The sequence below is a fragment of the Polyodon spathula genome, chromosome 1 (assembly GCF_017654505.1).
Source record: "Polyodon spathula isolate WHYD16114869_AA chromosome 1, ASM1765450v1, whole genome shotgun sequence".
In the NCBI taxonomy this organism is placed as follows: Eukaryota; Metazoa; Chordata; class Actinopteri; order Acipenseriformes; family Polyodontidae; genus Polyodon; species Polyodon spathula.
The window spans coordinates 81,157,073-81,173,911 of NC_054534.1; the positions used below are offsets into that span (position 1 = coordinate 81,157,073).

Here is a 16,839-nt window from a genome sequence, read left to right on the forward strand (position 1 = left end):
AAATGGTAATTGACTTAACGGTCTGCTCCGATAATTCTATGCTTCAGTGTGTAATTCAGCTGGTCACGAATACTCAGGTTTGTTATGTTAGCCTCCATGCTGATTTCAATCCATCCGTAAACAGTGCTGACAAACTGCAATGACAGTGTTAAAAGCAACTGCAATGACAGTGTTAAAAGCATTTAAATATGCCACAATTTTATTTTTGTATTAGCTTCTCCAGGTCAGCGCTAGTAATGTGTGGATAGTGAACTCATTTTCTGTATCTTTTCGTTATCAACAAACATACATGATTGGCATTTTTAAATGCTTGGTCACTAACAAGGCTAACACAAGTTATGTCAGCACAGTTAGCAGAGAGAAAGGCAGCTGCAGATAGTACAATGGAATTTAGATAGCAAGTAGTGAAATTACGTCAGGAAGTAGGTTGTTTGAAAGTGAAATGTAAGAAAACATATGTGTTGCTTATATTGTGTTAGTGTTTCAGTAAAAATAGTGGCCAACCTTTGAACTAGAACGACAGCACAAATATACAAAGCAACAATGGAGAAGTTTGATCAGGATTATATTGTTTTCAGGGAACCTACGCAGGGTATCTTCGTCTCAGCAGTTGCAGACTCAGAGAAAGGAAAAAGAAAAACTAGAATGACCATATATGGGCATAGACAGAAAGGCTCTGTTTCTTTAGAAATTAATCTAGCACGTAACAACTGCCAATCGGACAAACAAAGTTATTAGACTGTTTAAGTATAAACGCAGGGAAATTGAATAATATGTTTACAATATGTTACAAGCCATGACAAAATACAGAAAAATAGCTATTTTCTGTTAAGAGAGATTCTTCGTTGAACAAAAAGACAGAGATGGAAGGAGTCAGCACACTGCGGCGGTACAGAAAGAAAGAGATCGCTGTTTGTTAGACAGACTGTGTTTGAAAAACTTTTAGAAAGAAAGTGTTCCTGGAGATCTATAATTTTAAGCAAACTAAGATATGTACCTGAGAATATTTTATTAAAATATTCAGGGGACAGATGGCACCCCAATCCCATCCTGTTTTGGAATGATCCCGCTGGTACAAGGTAGTTTATATTCCTGGTATTGTCTCCTGGTCCCTGATGCTGCAGCTCCGACAGCTCCAGTCAACAACTTACAAAGCCTCGTATATAAATGGATAATAAATTCTTTCATTCAGACACTTGAGGATTTTGTTTTTATATATTTCAACAGAAGAATAGATTTGTGTTTGTTTTCTTTTTGTTTTTGTTTTACACAGAACAAATGTTCTTTGTCCACAATTGCCACACATACACTCTCTAGTTGTTTAGAAGTAGGTTTAGAAAAACGTAGTGCTTTACACAGGATAGTGTTCTAAATTACAATTGGGGGAGCCTAGAGACCTCACAAATAATAATAATAATAATAATAATAATAATAATAATAATAATAATAATAATAATAATAATAACATTCCAGTTTTCTTTGTGAATAAATGTTCAATAAAAAGGAAATGGTAACAAGAAATGTCCAAGAACTCCTGCAAGCGCTCAAGATAAGCTTGGGTGTTTTACACATTGAAAATGTAGGAATTACACATTGTATTTAAATTGAATGCATAATGAACACCATAAGCATAGCAATTTTGCTTCAAAGCTTGATGTTTCTTCATCCCTGTTGCAATCTGACTCAAAGAACACAAATATGGCTACACAGAAATGTTTGTTGTGGAAAATATGAACAACCGTCAAATTCTGAAATTATAAACGACCGTCATGCATCTTGTCTCGCTTGACCCGGGTCAAAGTGTGTCGACCCACATCCTGAGGTGGGTTGCTGTGACCTGAGTCAACCTGGGTAAGATCCAGGTACGTGGTTTCACAATACGTAGGATTGTGACCTGGGGAGCCAGAACCCAGTGTGCCAGTGTGAAAACGGCTTTAGTTTCCCTCAACCTAGCCTACCAATTTACCGATCTGTCAACCAAATTTCTGGAAAGTAAAAGTATATAATAAAAGCAATATTCTGTGTTTGGAGTGAGTCAGGATGCTTTATATTGCTAGAGCAAGGCGATCAATAAGGAACACAATATTATTGTTTCTTTTTTTGTATTTTGAAACCAGTTCCTGGCATCTTTCCACAGATATTTTTGCCAGTTCTTCAACATATACAGCTTTGAGTTCTGCAATCGACTTTGGTTGCCTTTTTGCAACATCAGCCTTCAAGTCAATCCACAACATCTCAATGGGATTCAAGTCTGGGGAATGAGAAGGCTAATCCATAACTGTAATCTTGTTTTTTCAGAAATTCCTTTGTAGTCATTACCCTGCTGGAATACAAACTTCCGTCCAATAAGCCTTCTAGCACTGGGTAACAAATTAGAGTGCACAATGTTGTGATATTTTGCAGCATTCATTGATCCCTCTACAATACAAAGATCGCCAGTGACTGAGGAAGAAAAACAAGTCCATACCATCACACAACCTCCACTATGTTTAACACTGGACATGCTTCACTTTTCTTAAACAACTTCTCCTCTCTCCCTCCAAACATAAGAACATTTACAAACTAGAGGAGGCCATCTTGCTCATTTGGTTGTTAGTAGCTTATTGATCCCAGAATCTTATCAAGCAGCTTCTTGAAGGATCTCAGGGTGTCAGCTTCAGACTCCCACAATTCTCTGTGTAAAAAAGTGCCTCCTATGTTCTCTTCTGAATGCCTCTTTATCTAATCTCCATTTGTGACCCCTGGTCCTTGTTTTATTTTATTTTTTCAGGTCGAAAAAGTCCCCTGGGTTGACATTGTCACTACCTTTTAGAATTTTGACTGCTTGAATCATATCGCCACATAGTCTTCTTTGTTCCAAGACTGAATAAACTCAATTTTGTTAGCCTGTCTGCATAGGACATGCCTTTTAAACCCGGAATAATTCTGGACGCTCTTCTTTGCACTCTTTCTAGAGCAGCAATATCCTTTTTGTGGCAAGGTGACTAGAACAGAACACAATATTCTAGATGAGGCCTTACTAATGCATTGTATAATTTTAACATTACTTTCCTTGATTTAAAATTCAACACTTTTCACTATATATCCAAGCATTTTGTTGGCCTTTTTTATAGCTTCCCCACATTGCCTAGATGAAGACATTTCTGAGTCAACATAAACCCCTAGATCTCTTTTATAAGTTCCTTCTTCAATTTCAGTATCTCCCATATGGTATTTAATATTGTGCATTTGGTATTTTTAATTTTTTAGTACCTGTAACAGGATGGCGTGTATGGTGACGTCAGACCCGGAAGAAATACTCAGTACTGCCAGGTGAAATGTGAATTGCGCTGTTGCTCAGTTTAATCAATAAACAGAAAATAAAAGGTTGAACAAACGAAAAACACTTTGTAAAATCAAATGGCACAGTAGCCAAAACGAACAGACAAACAAAATGTACTAACACTAAACATACAGACAAACGAGTCGATGAACAGACAAACACGGTGAGTTTAAATCAATTATTTACTTCAGGTTTTACTTTCTTCTTCTCCACACCCGTTCTCCACTCACTGAACACACAACCCAGAGTGAGTGAAAACATGCTGCTTTTATGCAGCTGTACCGAGACTTGATTGCTAATCAATCATTCAATTGGAGTATCAGTACAACTGCATGCAAATTAATAAAAGTGCAATTCCCTGTACTCACATATTATTACATTTTACCTGCATGTGAAGTGCAGTGCAATCCTCATGCCTAAATACAAATATACATTTTAAACACGCATGTTACACAGACCCATTTATATCCCGTGTACCAATGACTATACACCAACATTAACACACAACACGTAACATACAACACAAATAAATAGCCCAGGGGCGGGGCACTTTGCCACAGTACCTTACACTTTTCTATATTAAATGTAATTTGCCATGTGTCTGCCCAGTTCTGAATGCTGTTTTGTTTTTGTTTTTTCCCAAAATACTTTTGTATGCGACTGTATATTATGTGCATGCAGTGCAATTAATAAGTATATTCAATCTGCAGCATTGGAAATAATATATATATATATATATATATATATATACACATATATATGTGTGTGTGTGTGTGTGTGTGTGTGTGTGTGTGTGTGTATATATATATATATATATATATATATATATATATATATATATATATATATATATATATAGTGCCTATAGAATTTTTTTCACATTTTGTTGTGTCAGTGCCTCAGAGTTTCATGCATTTAAATGAGGATTTTTTTTCCCACTTATCTACACACCATACTCCACACTGTTAAGGGGAAAAAAGTTTTTATTGAGAAAAAAATTATATATTAAAAATAAAAATATATATATATATATATATATATATATATATATATATATATATATATATATATATATATATATATATATATATATATATATATATTCCACTTGGAAGTTGTGAGGTAGGATAGTAGATAAATGGAAAAAAAACTATTTTAATGCATTTTAATTCCAGGCTATAAGGCAGAAAAGGTGGATATTTTGAAAGGGGGTGTAGCCTTTCTATAGGCACTGTGTGTGTGTGTGTGTGTGTGTGTGTGCGTGTGTGTGTATATATATATATAGATATATAGTGACAGCGTGGTTTGTGGGACATATGGTAAAGTATGTAACAATGCATACATAAGTAACAGAATTAAATCAATCACAATTTTTCACAATAAATAACTGTCTGTATACTGGGTACTGTGTATAGTGGGGTAATTTGGCTGCCGCCTAAAAAACTAAGTTTCCCAGAAGGCCATAGTCAAAATGGCTGAAGTTAATTTTGCAACAGGACACAGGTGCATCTTGTTAGGTCAGGGTCCTAGCTGTATAAAGCCAGCCTCGAATCCAGGTCAAGGGGGAGACTACCAGGAAGATGGTTGTAGAGGAGACAGATGTTGTTTATGAAATATTACTGTGAGTTCACGAAGAACTGTTACTGTGTGGAATAGTTGTGCTGTGTGTAAATTTACCAATTGTTTTCTGTACAGGGAAACCGCTTAGCTGTCCTGGCCTAGACAGGGACTTGTGGATAGTTAGCACTCCTTGTTGGAGTAGGTTTTTGTTTGTTTATTTTTGTTTTGCCAACCAACCAACCATAAGCTACGGCGTTTCACTGCAAATCCTGTGTTTTACATATTTCCTACCGTGGTTTGCCTTGGCCATTGGTATATATATCCACTCAATATATCGCGGGTGTCAGGGCCCAAAATAAATCCGCTATATAGCGAGGGCTGTGATATAGCGAGAGACCGATAGAAAAACAAATAGGCTAATAACAAATACTGTACAACCACTCCCTCGTTTTATTGTGAGTGTCAGGGTCCAGTATACCTCCTCTGCGCAACCTGTTTTTTCTAATTTTTCGTATAAAAAGCAGCACATCATTTTAATTTGTACAGCGGGGGGTAATTGCTTCTCATCAACTTCAGTCTCCAATTAATTTCATGAGTCTTCCTCTCCTTTCTCAAATGCACAAACCCGCTGCATTGACATAATTCATTCCCAACAACAACATAGCAGACTTATTGCTAGGGAGCTGACGTCACTGCCTTGTGGCTTTTGCTAGTGCATTGCTGCCACACGTGAACACCTCATTGGCTAAAATAAAAACCGCTTCAGCAAGTAGATATTTAATTTGCTTTGTGTTATTGGGCAATACGTGTGTATATGATAACAGTATGATACTAATGCTTTGTTTTTAATTGTTTTGTATATTGTTGTTTGTGATGTGCAGTACAAAATAAAACAAACAGTCATTCTAAGTGCCTATGTATATTGCAGCTAAGACATACGCAGTTAGACAGTAAAAATGGGGAGCCAACTCCAGGACCGCGATATATCAAAATCTGCATGATAGCGAGGGCTGATATAACAAGGGATGGGTGTGTGTGTATATATATTCTGTGTGTAGTTGCTTCACAGTCGTATTGTTTGTGTTGTTTTTGTAGACTAGTTCAAAGTAACATTACAGTTAAAATGTAAGGCTGTAGTTAATGCATTTCCCATACGTTACCATTAAAATACTTATTGAAAGTACTCATGACTTCAAGGTAATGTTGTATTTAAACCACTCAAAATACAATTTACTCACATAGTGTCTACATTGGAGAATAAATTACTCAATGACCCCAAACCTCACCTGAAGCGCTGACTGCTGCATCTCCTTATTTTCTAAACACTACTGTAAAGTAAACTATTCAACTATTGTAGTGAATTGTCCCATAGCTAAGGGTGTTTAATTACTTATATACAGCAAAGTGCTGCATTGTTCCGGGTATAACTCCATTTATCAGGAGTATAACTCCATGATCCAATAAAGTACTCTATTGCTCTGTAAGCAAATGGTTATATAGCTGGTCAAGATTTTATACACACTAAGTCAATTCTGAAATGAGCTTTTCTTCTGCATTCTTTGGTGTTTCTAAATATAAAAGATGGAATGCATTCCTGCCCATGTCTTGGTATATAGCAGTCATCTTTCTAGGACCCTATTATTCTTGGGACCATGGGCTCAATGGAGTTACATTTGTACAGACACATTTTTTACTTTACAGAGAGCACAGTCAACATTGTTACAGTAATATATCGCTACCTAACTTAATTATCTTTGATTCAAAAGACAACAAATACAAAGACAGGGAATGGTGAAGTCCTATGGTTACTAAATACCATGACTTTTAGGTTTCATAATGAGCTTGATTGCTGTGGTTTGGGGTTAAAGCAAATGCATTCCTTTGGAACGAGGGCAGGAGATGTGTAGGCTGTTAGATACAAATTTAGCAAAAATGTTGTTTTGATAATAATTTGATACTACAATCAACAGGTAACCTATATTGTCAGAGGTATGGTTCTGTTATTTCCAATACTAGATGTACTTCCTAAATTACTGTATCATGTGTACTCTTTATAGAATTGAATGCACTGATGTCTAAACCATTTTGCTTATGGGTATAGAAAGTTAGTCTGCTGCTGCATTTTGTTTTTCATTTCCAGTTGAGTGCCTAATTGCTAATTGCTTCTGGCAGCCCTTATGAATAAAAAATAAGTTATTTCCAAGATTTCCTGGTAAAGCAGCTGCTTTTATAGTTGATACTGCTATAGCTTCGGCTATACACCTCTTCAGCTCATTCAACATTCTACTGCTTGTCTGGTATTCTCCCAACCTCACCACTCTAATGCTACCCTTCTGCTTTGCACACCACTGGTTACCTATCTTTGCTTGCATTCAATTCAAGACCCCTGTTCTTGCCTACCGCCACACTGCCCCCCTCCCTACACCCCCTCAGCTCCTTCTCTACAGGCTAACTGGTTAAGCCTTCACTCAACTCTCCATCCTCCCTCGCCCTCTCCTTCTCTTCCCTAGCCCATCTGTGGTGGAATCAGCTAGCAGAGAAGTTCAGGACTGCTCGGTCTCTCGCGGTCTTCGGCCACCGCCTCCTCAAGACCCATCTGTTTAGACTGCACTTGTAGATTTCGTGCTCTGCTGCTCCTACACCACATTACTGGATCGTCACTGTAGAAAAACTTGTTGCATCCTAGTTCATATTGTATTTTAGTAGTATTATTTGCACTTACTGTAAACTACACTGTATTTAAATAATAAGGTTGCATTGTAACCCTTTACTGCCCTGTAACACCTGTAAGTCGGCTTGAATAAAGGCATCTGCCAAATAAATAAATAAATAAATAAATAATCAATCTCCCATGGGCCTTGCCAACCTCCATATTTGTTGTCTTCAGCACTAGATTTTAATAAAATCATGACAAATGACATGAGGGATGCAACCCCAGTGCTATGTTTCTATCATCAAAAGGTACTAAACTGTTCTTACTATTGTTCTAGAATTCTAAAGACTAATATCTAATGTCACTCACTACTTGGGAACAATCTGAAGTTATCAACTCTGATTAGTTCTGTTGCAGCTTTTCCCAATAATCAATTAAATGCATGTCGAATTGCATCTCAAGATGATAATGTAACGGCGGGGCAGTTAAGCCTGAAGATTATGGGGGTCTAGACAACGATGTTTTGATTTGCCTGCATTAATGGTGTGTCCTGTGTTATAATCGGGTAAACCTAATGTTTATTCTTCTTCTTCATTATTATTATTATTATTATTATTATTATTATTATTATTATTATTATTATGGCACTTTATTGTTTGCAATATATATTATTTCTTTAATTTTGTACCTTTAAAGGATGTATGTACAAGGGGCACAGAATAACAAACATATGATGGGCTTAATCACCTAAACGATTGCACTGTAATTATAATTAGGTGTGTGCTGTGTTCATTCAAACCTGTAGCTTTTTAAAGACACTGCAGTAGATGAAGTTAAGTCAGTCAGTCTGTCAGTCTCTCTCTCTCTCTCTCTCTCTCTCTCTCTCTCTCTCTCTCTCTCTCTCTCTCTGATTAACCCACTCTGTGCGCTGTGTTCTTATTGGTTGTTGATTATTCATATCTGTAACTGCAAAAAGGGTCCAATTAAAAGTGAGTGAGGGCTATAAAAAGCCACTATGACCAGAGCACAGAAAGAGAACGTGAGTGTTAAAAGAATGTCTAGAAAATAAAAACAAATTCATTACCATTAACAGAACGATCCTGTTGCAGTGTCTTCATTTCTTTCACTGCTGAGAACCCTACGCGCCCTGTTACAATAATGATGTAAACAATATGTGCTCCAACAACAGAAATATTTGTTATACTTATTTACCAACATCCTCCTTGAGAAAGGGATGTTACAATTCTTGATTTCCTGTAGATTTTTTCTTGCTGTACTGTATTACTTAAGTAGTGCAGTTCAAAGTGCCTTAAGACTAACCATGTAATTAAACATTTGCAGCAGCAACTGTGCAAATTTCCAGAAGCTAGCCTCACACAGACAGCAGTCAGCAAATATGACCTTTAATCACCTAGAAATAATTAACCTGCTCTGCATGGCAGCCCTGACAACAAACCGTTTCTTACAACTCCAGACATACATGCAGCTGTTATGCTTGAATTATCAGATTTTATCATAGTTTATTTTGGTGCCATTTTACCTTATTCTGAAAATATTTTTTAAATATTTATTGCACAAAATATTGAAGGGTTGGACTGCTGCCATTTGGGATTCTGACATCAATGGCTTGCATAGACACCCCATCTTTGAGGCAAGACTGCTGGAAATAAGAAACAAACATTGCTAGTAGGAAACTGTTCCCTAGTATTTAGCATAAAAAAATCAATCCGTGGACATATACTTTTATCACCCAGTGTAGCTTGAAACAACCTATCCACCCCTGCAAGATTCAATAACCTAATTTTTAACTTGATTTTGTTGTAGCACGTAGTGTTATATACAGGATTCTAATCACTCGGACAACACAGAATCATTTCTTACCTTTTTCTCTTCAATATTATTATGCTCTCTGTATGTGTGTGTTTCTAATTAATTTTAAATAGGTTCACCAAGTTCAGAGAGTCTCTGTGTCTGTTATGGAGCAACACACATTGCGGCAAAAGACAATGTGTCATATTTGCACAATGCAGGAACTAACCAACACAGATTACGGCAGAAATGGAAAATACGTAGTTTGTCAAGATTTACAAAATAAACTATATCTGAACAAGCATGTAACAAACTATATGCTTCCTGCTACTGCTATAAAAATACAGTTCTCAATATCACGTGACCTGCACCAACCACGATGTGCATCCCCAGCATACAAACCTGTCATCTTACAGTATGCCAAAACTAAAAATACAACATTGCAGTCTTACCTTCCCCAGGAGTGAACTTGAATTATGGCACGTCTATCCTAATAGTTTTTAAAACTACCCAATATCAAAAATTACATTATGATAAACTGTGTGCAATTATTTAATGCCAATATAAAATTCATAAAATGCCAAAAACATCAGTTTTAGCACAGCTGCTTTTAGCTTTGTTATTCATTGCTTGAAATCTGCTACAAGTTGAAATGTAATAATTGTTAGTCATCAGCTGTCAACATTACAAAACAGAAAAAAAGAAGAGTGAATAGTAATTCCCTGTGATTTTGCACTATTGTGTTGTATTAATTGAACATTGCAGATTTCTGAGACAGCATGCAGCCAATAATGGACTAGCCTCTTGGACAATATCCTGGAACTTGACACTCTAAATCTGCTTATTTTAATGAATGTAATTATAATATTGATTAAAGCAAGAATGTATTGTAGGAACACAGGAGATAAGTCTGGTGCTGTGCTGGTGGAAAAATTAAAGAAAGAAAGAACTGTGATGTGGATGTAACTCAGTGGAGATGTGAAGAGGATGGGCTGCAGGGATGACATCAGACCAGAAACACAGACTCCTATATTTATTAAATAATAAAACAAATATTTAAACAAACACAAAAGACACAAAACAAAAAGGCAGGTTGGCCAAACAATTAAACAATAATATTAACTAAACACCTATCGTGCTGGTTCTAACCAACACGATTTTAGTTTTAACTCCCAACTCCTCACTTGTTCTCCACTCTGAACCCTCTCCTCTAATGAACTTGGAATGGGTCTTTTATATCTCTGGAGCCTTAATTAACCATTACCTTATTAAGGCTCCAGCCACACTCCACCACTAGCTTTACAGGGATGGGGATTCAACCCCATCCACACTTTGAGAGCGGCTTTTTCGACGGTCTGAAACAGCAAACAATGACGGACAGCTTTCGTCTGTCCGCCCAAAACACAATATATATATAATAATAATAATAATAATAATAATAATAATAATAATATATAATATAATATATAATAATTATATATATATATATATATATATATATATATATATATATATATATATATATATATATATATATATAGGTTATATATATATATATATAGACACTCCACCACAGGAGGGTTTGCTTTTTCGTTCGGAACTTAGTTGGGGCCTAAAAATCAGTTCTTTCCTGAGGTTTAAAAAGGAAAATGGATTTCACTATGCCATACTATACTGTGCCTAGAATTTGATTTAAAGCAGTTTTCACCCAAGTCCAAATGAAACACATAATTGTATTTAGGTCTTGATGACAGACACACTGCAGAACACGACTGGGAAAACTCAAGGTTAGAAAGTTCAGTTTGTCTCATTGATAACTGACATTCAATCATACTTTAAGTACAGTATTATACACAATGTTTGTGTGACTACTTTAAACAAAAACAAACATATTGTAACATGTCAGCGGGGTGTCTGTGACAGTGCTTACAGCCATGCATATGTGCAAGTGCTAGGGAAAGTTGTTTAGGCATTTAAATAATAAAGTGACACTTTTAAAGCATACAATCCACTTGCGATGATTCAATCCTCAAATACAAAAGCTGTTCTTACTATTGCTATACACAGCCTGTTTATTTTATTTGCCTTTTAAGTATGCAAGTCCAGCTACAAGTGCACAATAAAAATAAATAAATAAATAAATAGATAAATAAAACGTTTTTTCTACAAATCATAATGTTGGGGACAAGGACGTTTGAGATAAATCATAAATTATCAAACAAGACTTTGAGATAACCAGGACCTACTTCATCCATCTTCTGATGACAAGCAAATCAACGACTTTGTCCAATTCTGATATTAATTAGATCCCTAAGACTTTTACTGAATAGAAGCAAACTTGTTATCTCTTGAAACTTGTCTCCTGAAGAGACTTTAACCACCAACCCAAATTGGAGAATAAATCCTTTGAAGAGATGAACAATTTCAAACACAGTGGGGCCTATTTTAATGATCGCAACAGTGATGGAAATTCAGCCAAATCCTTTCACTCAAATAAGAGAACGTTTTTTTTATATTTTAGGGCTGCAGTCCACAACCGTTTACATCTTTTTTTTTTTTTCTAAATGTTATTAAAAAAAAAAAAAAAAAAAACATCCATACCAATGAAACTAAACTACAACTAAAATTAATAAAACTAAATATTTATACTTTTTGGCTTAATAAAGCAACTAGCTCTTCTGTATCAGTGTAGAACCAATGCTATATGTAGCTATTGCTGCAGAATTAAAAGGTTACTACAGTGCTTTCAACTAAACAATGCAACCTATCTGCACAATTGGCTTGCTACAGCAGCAAGCAAAGTATTTGGCACCGTGACAGCATAACAGATGATCTGCACGTCATTGTTTACAGAGCATCACTGTCAGTTGTAAAAATGATCAGTGTTTGGGGCCAGACTTGAGTAAAACAGGCCAGTTCTTTAATTCCACTAATTATCAGCTATCCTGAGTCAACTGTAGAATCAGCATCTCTTGTCATGCAATACCATTAACTATTGATCCCAGACAGCACAAATGTAACATTTCCCACAACCACCATCCAAGCCAGAAGAGAATACTGCACAGGCTGCTTCATTCAATCTACCAGAATGTGGCCAATTCTAAAAACATATCAAACATAATCAATATGACCATTTCAGTCACAGAATTTACAACAATCCATTTCCAACACCAAAGACCATTAAAGAGGAATCATGTGCTAATTGCGTAGTGATGTAAACAGTTATTGATAAGAGGATAATTGGACAAATGAAAAAAAACAAAACAAATTAGGCTCTCCATAAGACACTACGAAGAACTATACAGGAGAATATGTCTAGTAGACAGCAACCATATTTAATGAATGCTACAGGCAGCAGTGCAGAAAATAGGATTTGTCTGAAGCAAACCAAACAGGTTTTTACAAGGATCTAACTGCTACAGCAAGGATTCGATCACTACATAGTATATAAATGTGCAATGCACAAAGAGCATATTTTCTGCTTTATTTTCAAGGAAATAAGTTTGCTTGTCCCAGAACAAAATATATTCATAGTTTCTCAATGGGAGGCATTTGATTGTTTTGTTTTGTTTATCATTCTTTTGCATTGCAAAATGCTATAGGTGGGTTAAAAAAGATGCCAGAAAAGAAATGAAAAGAAAAAAAAACCTAAAAGAAATAGGTTTGCTTATACAAAATTGTATGAATGTATAAAATCGTGTAACTTGTATCCTTTGTTTAAAACATTAAAACAATGTTCATTATAAGCAGGCTTATTATCAAATAATAAAGCAGTCCGATTAGGCCATTTGGAATCACAAGATTGTCAAGCACATGATCTACAAGGTCAAAATATAACCCACTATCGGCATTAACCTTTCTCTTTCTATTAAAATCATGAAAGTAAATTATCTCACAGGTACAAATTCAGAGAGATCAGCAATATGACTCTTAAACACTGGTATCCCCTACAATGAAGCAAGTGCTGAAACTGTAGGATGAGAGCAGCATCTATTTTATATATAATAAGAATATAAATAATAGTCAATGTTTCAGCCTGTCCCCTAATCACTCAAAGACCTTACTGTAGTTAATCTTTATATTGCTACCACTTCACTTATCTATAAAGATATTATATTTAAGCCAATTGTTTCCTGATTATAGTACTTGACTCAAGGTCAGGTCATTCCCATATATTACAGTAATGATACAAGCAGGTATATAAAGTGAATATATTGAGGCACAAGATGAGGGTGGAGTCTTGCTATTGTTGTCATACACTCAACTTAAGAGCTGTATTATTTTTTCAGTTGTCAGAGGCATAAATATTAAAAGGAATCTGTCTTGCTAGGCTTAGAGAAATTACTAAGCAGGTAGATGCTAAAATTGGATATGGCTAGCATCCCACGTTTAAAGCTTTGGCAAACTTAAGCCAACACAGTAAAGTGGGTGAAATCATTTCTGTGGAATTCATCAGAACTGACTTGCTTCCAGTGTATAAATCCTTTTGACAACAAGCCAAGACACTACAGAAAAATATGAATCAAATACATAAGCATTCGACCCAGATAGGCATAATCTGCCCTTTTAGAGCAGCCAAAGTGTCCCCAAGATATTTAAGTGTTGCTATCACGATTTCACCCTACTTTTCCTAAATGCCTTTGACAGCTCTAATATTGCATGTGAGAGAACTGCAGCTAAAAGCCTAGCAGAGTAACAATTACAACGTAAAATCTGACAGCCCCTTTCAAGCAAAAGACAGCCTCATATAACAGAATGAAAAGGCCAAAATGTCACAGCACAGAGCGGTCATGCAAATAACTTTCATCACAATGAAAGTTGACATGAATGCAATGTTGTGGGATTGAAATTTGATGGATTATGAAGAAATTTTGTTATTTTCACATGACAGTGTTGTGAGAACCAGCTTATAAAAACACACACAACAGTTGGGTTGTCAAATCATTGTGGGTTGGCGTAAAGCACCATGTTGAATCGAACACAACTGTGTAACTATACATGTGAACAAAAACAAAGCATCCCCAGTGGCATGATCTATGGGACATGTTACATCAGTCCCACATGGTTTGTACTATGATAAAGATGGAACTTAACTAGGAAAATCAAAGAACACAGAGGTGCACCAACTTTAAGACAGTAACACAAGTGTAGTGTATCTATGCAGCTGTAACTTCAAAAGTCACATGGCTGCTCAGATGGGCGTTTCCTTGTTTTCTGTGCTAAAATCATTTGAGGGCAATAATGCAGGCAATACAGGTAAACGCCGAGTTATGATTTGTGTGCATTAATACCGTAGCAAGCGCAGTCTCCCAAACAACATACACATGCAATGATTCTAGGTTAGCATCATGTTCTCACGTTAGTACCACGTTAATTGTTACGTTTTAATTGTATCATAAGTTAACTAGTAAAAATGCATACAAACCCCAAAATTAGAATAATATTAACAATACAATCAATCGTCCACTGTCCATCACCCCTCCCCTTTTTTTTCCAATTAAGTAAAACAGGATAATCTGATAAGCTGAGGTTTGTGTGCACATCTCGTCTTGCAAATTATTACTGCACCGTGTCGTATCGTTACTGCACTTATAACCGGCAATGGAGCAATGTTACACTCAAAACATATAAACCATTTCACCAGCATTTTCGTATGCAAATCACAGCTGATTCAAGCAGGAATCCTCACCATTATACTCCATCCTATTAGTCCAAGCCGTCTCTTCTCTGCCCGGCTAAACCACAAAACACGCTCCCTCTGAATTATAAATGACACAGACACACTTACGTTTCAAATAGTATTTGTGAAATGATTCCATTCATCCAATACAATTAGAAATAGAAGAAAACGTTGTCACCGTCAGCCTTGCACTCTTGCAGTCAGGCTCACAGAACTTGAAGTATCGGCAGCTGGCTGTGGACGCTGCTCTATTCCTCCAAACATAACCCCCCTGTGCTGTGTGTGTGTGGAGTACAGCTGACAGCTTTCATTGCGGCGTCTGTAATGGGGGGAAGGGGGTCTCAGACGAGAATTAAAATGATCTCCTTATATTGTTAATAAAATAGCCTATACCAAGCCAATGTTTGGACTACCTATGTTGATCGTTCTTTATGGATCTAACTTTTCTACTTGTTAATTTTTTTTCTTAAGAATTACAGTATAACGATTTAATTTTATTACAATTTTAAATAAATACATAATATTCTCTGAAAACAAATATTTAATGTGTTGTGGTTACTTTTAAAACATTTTAAATACATGTTCTTTGCAATATAATGGTGTATATTATGTAAATATAGAAAACATGATTTCTACAAATTATTTTCTTTTTAATAGGCTACAAAGCACCCTTGTTTTCAAGTGAATGTTTAATTGAAAATAGTACATTTAAAATAAAAGTAAAGAAAACGTTCTGAAACAAACATTTTTTTAAATTATTATTATTATTATTATTATTATTATTATTATTATTATTATTATTATTATTATTATTATTGTTATTTTATCTCAGATGTCAGAACTAGGAAACCTAATTTTCACCTCATAAAGCAGGCTACATTGTTAACGTGGCCTACATTAAAATTCTCAGTTGGCTCGTCCTACTTCCAGCAATTAGACTAGGCACCACTCCACTGAACAAAAGGTCATTTGGGAGTTCGGGTATAGGGTTATATCATGCATGAGCTCCTGCTGCATTTAAACTCAGACATACATGTGTATATTTTCAGAAGCTAGGATATTGACCTTACAGTTTGCAAACAGGCTGTATTTTAATGCAGCATGTATCTGGTCTTCACCCATGAAATGCATACATTGTAAATACCAACTGTATTTACAGTACAGTTAAATGCACTACTGTACTCAGAGCGACCAGTTAACAGTGTTCTTTAATAATAAAGTCATCGAAAAATTTGCCACAATAAGACATCGCAGAGCAAACTTTTTGTATCACTTCCAGCAAGAAACAGATCTATTGGACAGTGCTTCTACCGTCGAAGTTGGCCCGTTGGACCCCATACTCTCACCTGCATCTGAGGTGTGAGCACCCAAAAATTTTGGCCATCAGCTGCCACTGACTGTATTACTACATCATGCTAACATTTCAGAAAATGCTCTGCTCATTTTGTCTTGGTTGAACAGACTGAGACTTCTGTTACAACATTGACTTTATATCTACACAAGTGTACAGTGTATAATCTACAGTAGCTCCAGATCATTCCAATCCTATTCGCTTCTTTGCTGGCATCTGCCTCTCAGCATGGCATGGGTTCTTAGGGTACAGCCGACAACCATTATTTTCCACAGGGAGGAAGTTGCTATGGTGACTATATATTATGCATCAGACTTAGTGGAAAGCGTTTCAGACTAGATGTTATTTGCATTCCCTTTTGAGTGTCAGCATTTTTTCTAGTTTCAGTATTTATTAAAATAGCTTAAAGCTCACACCAACCTTTTTAAATATAAAAAAACTTTTTAAAAATGGAAATTAAATTG

General features: G+C 35.8%; 1 protein-coding gene across 1 annotated transcript in view; it reads right to left on the bottom strand.

Annotated features, from left to right (window-relative positions):
- LOC121323057 (tripartite motif-containing protein 2) overlaps positions 1-15,244 on the bottom strand; it is a 66,173-nt gene extending 50,929 nt beyond the window's left edge. The window contains exon 1 of the mRNA XM_041263797.1: positions 15,133-15,244. The gene's annotated coding sequence lies outside the window, so the exon portion shown is untranslated. The remainder of the gene's footprint in view (positions 1-15,132) is intronic.
- Between the last annotated feature and the right edge of the window lie 1,595 nt (positions 15,245-16,839).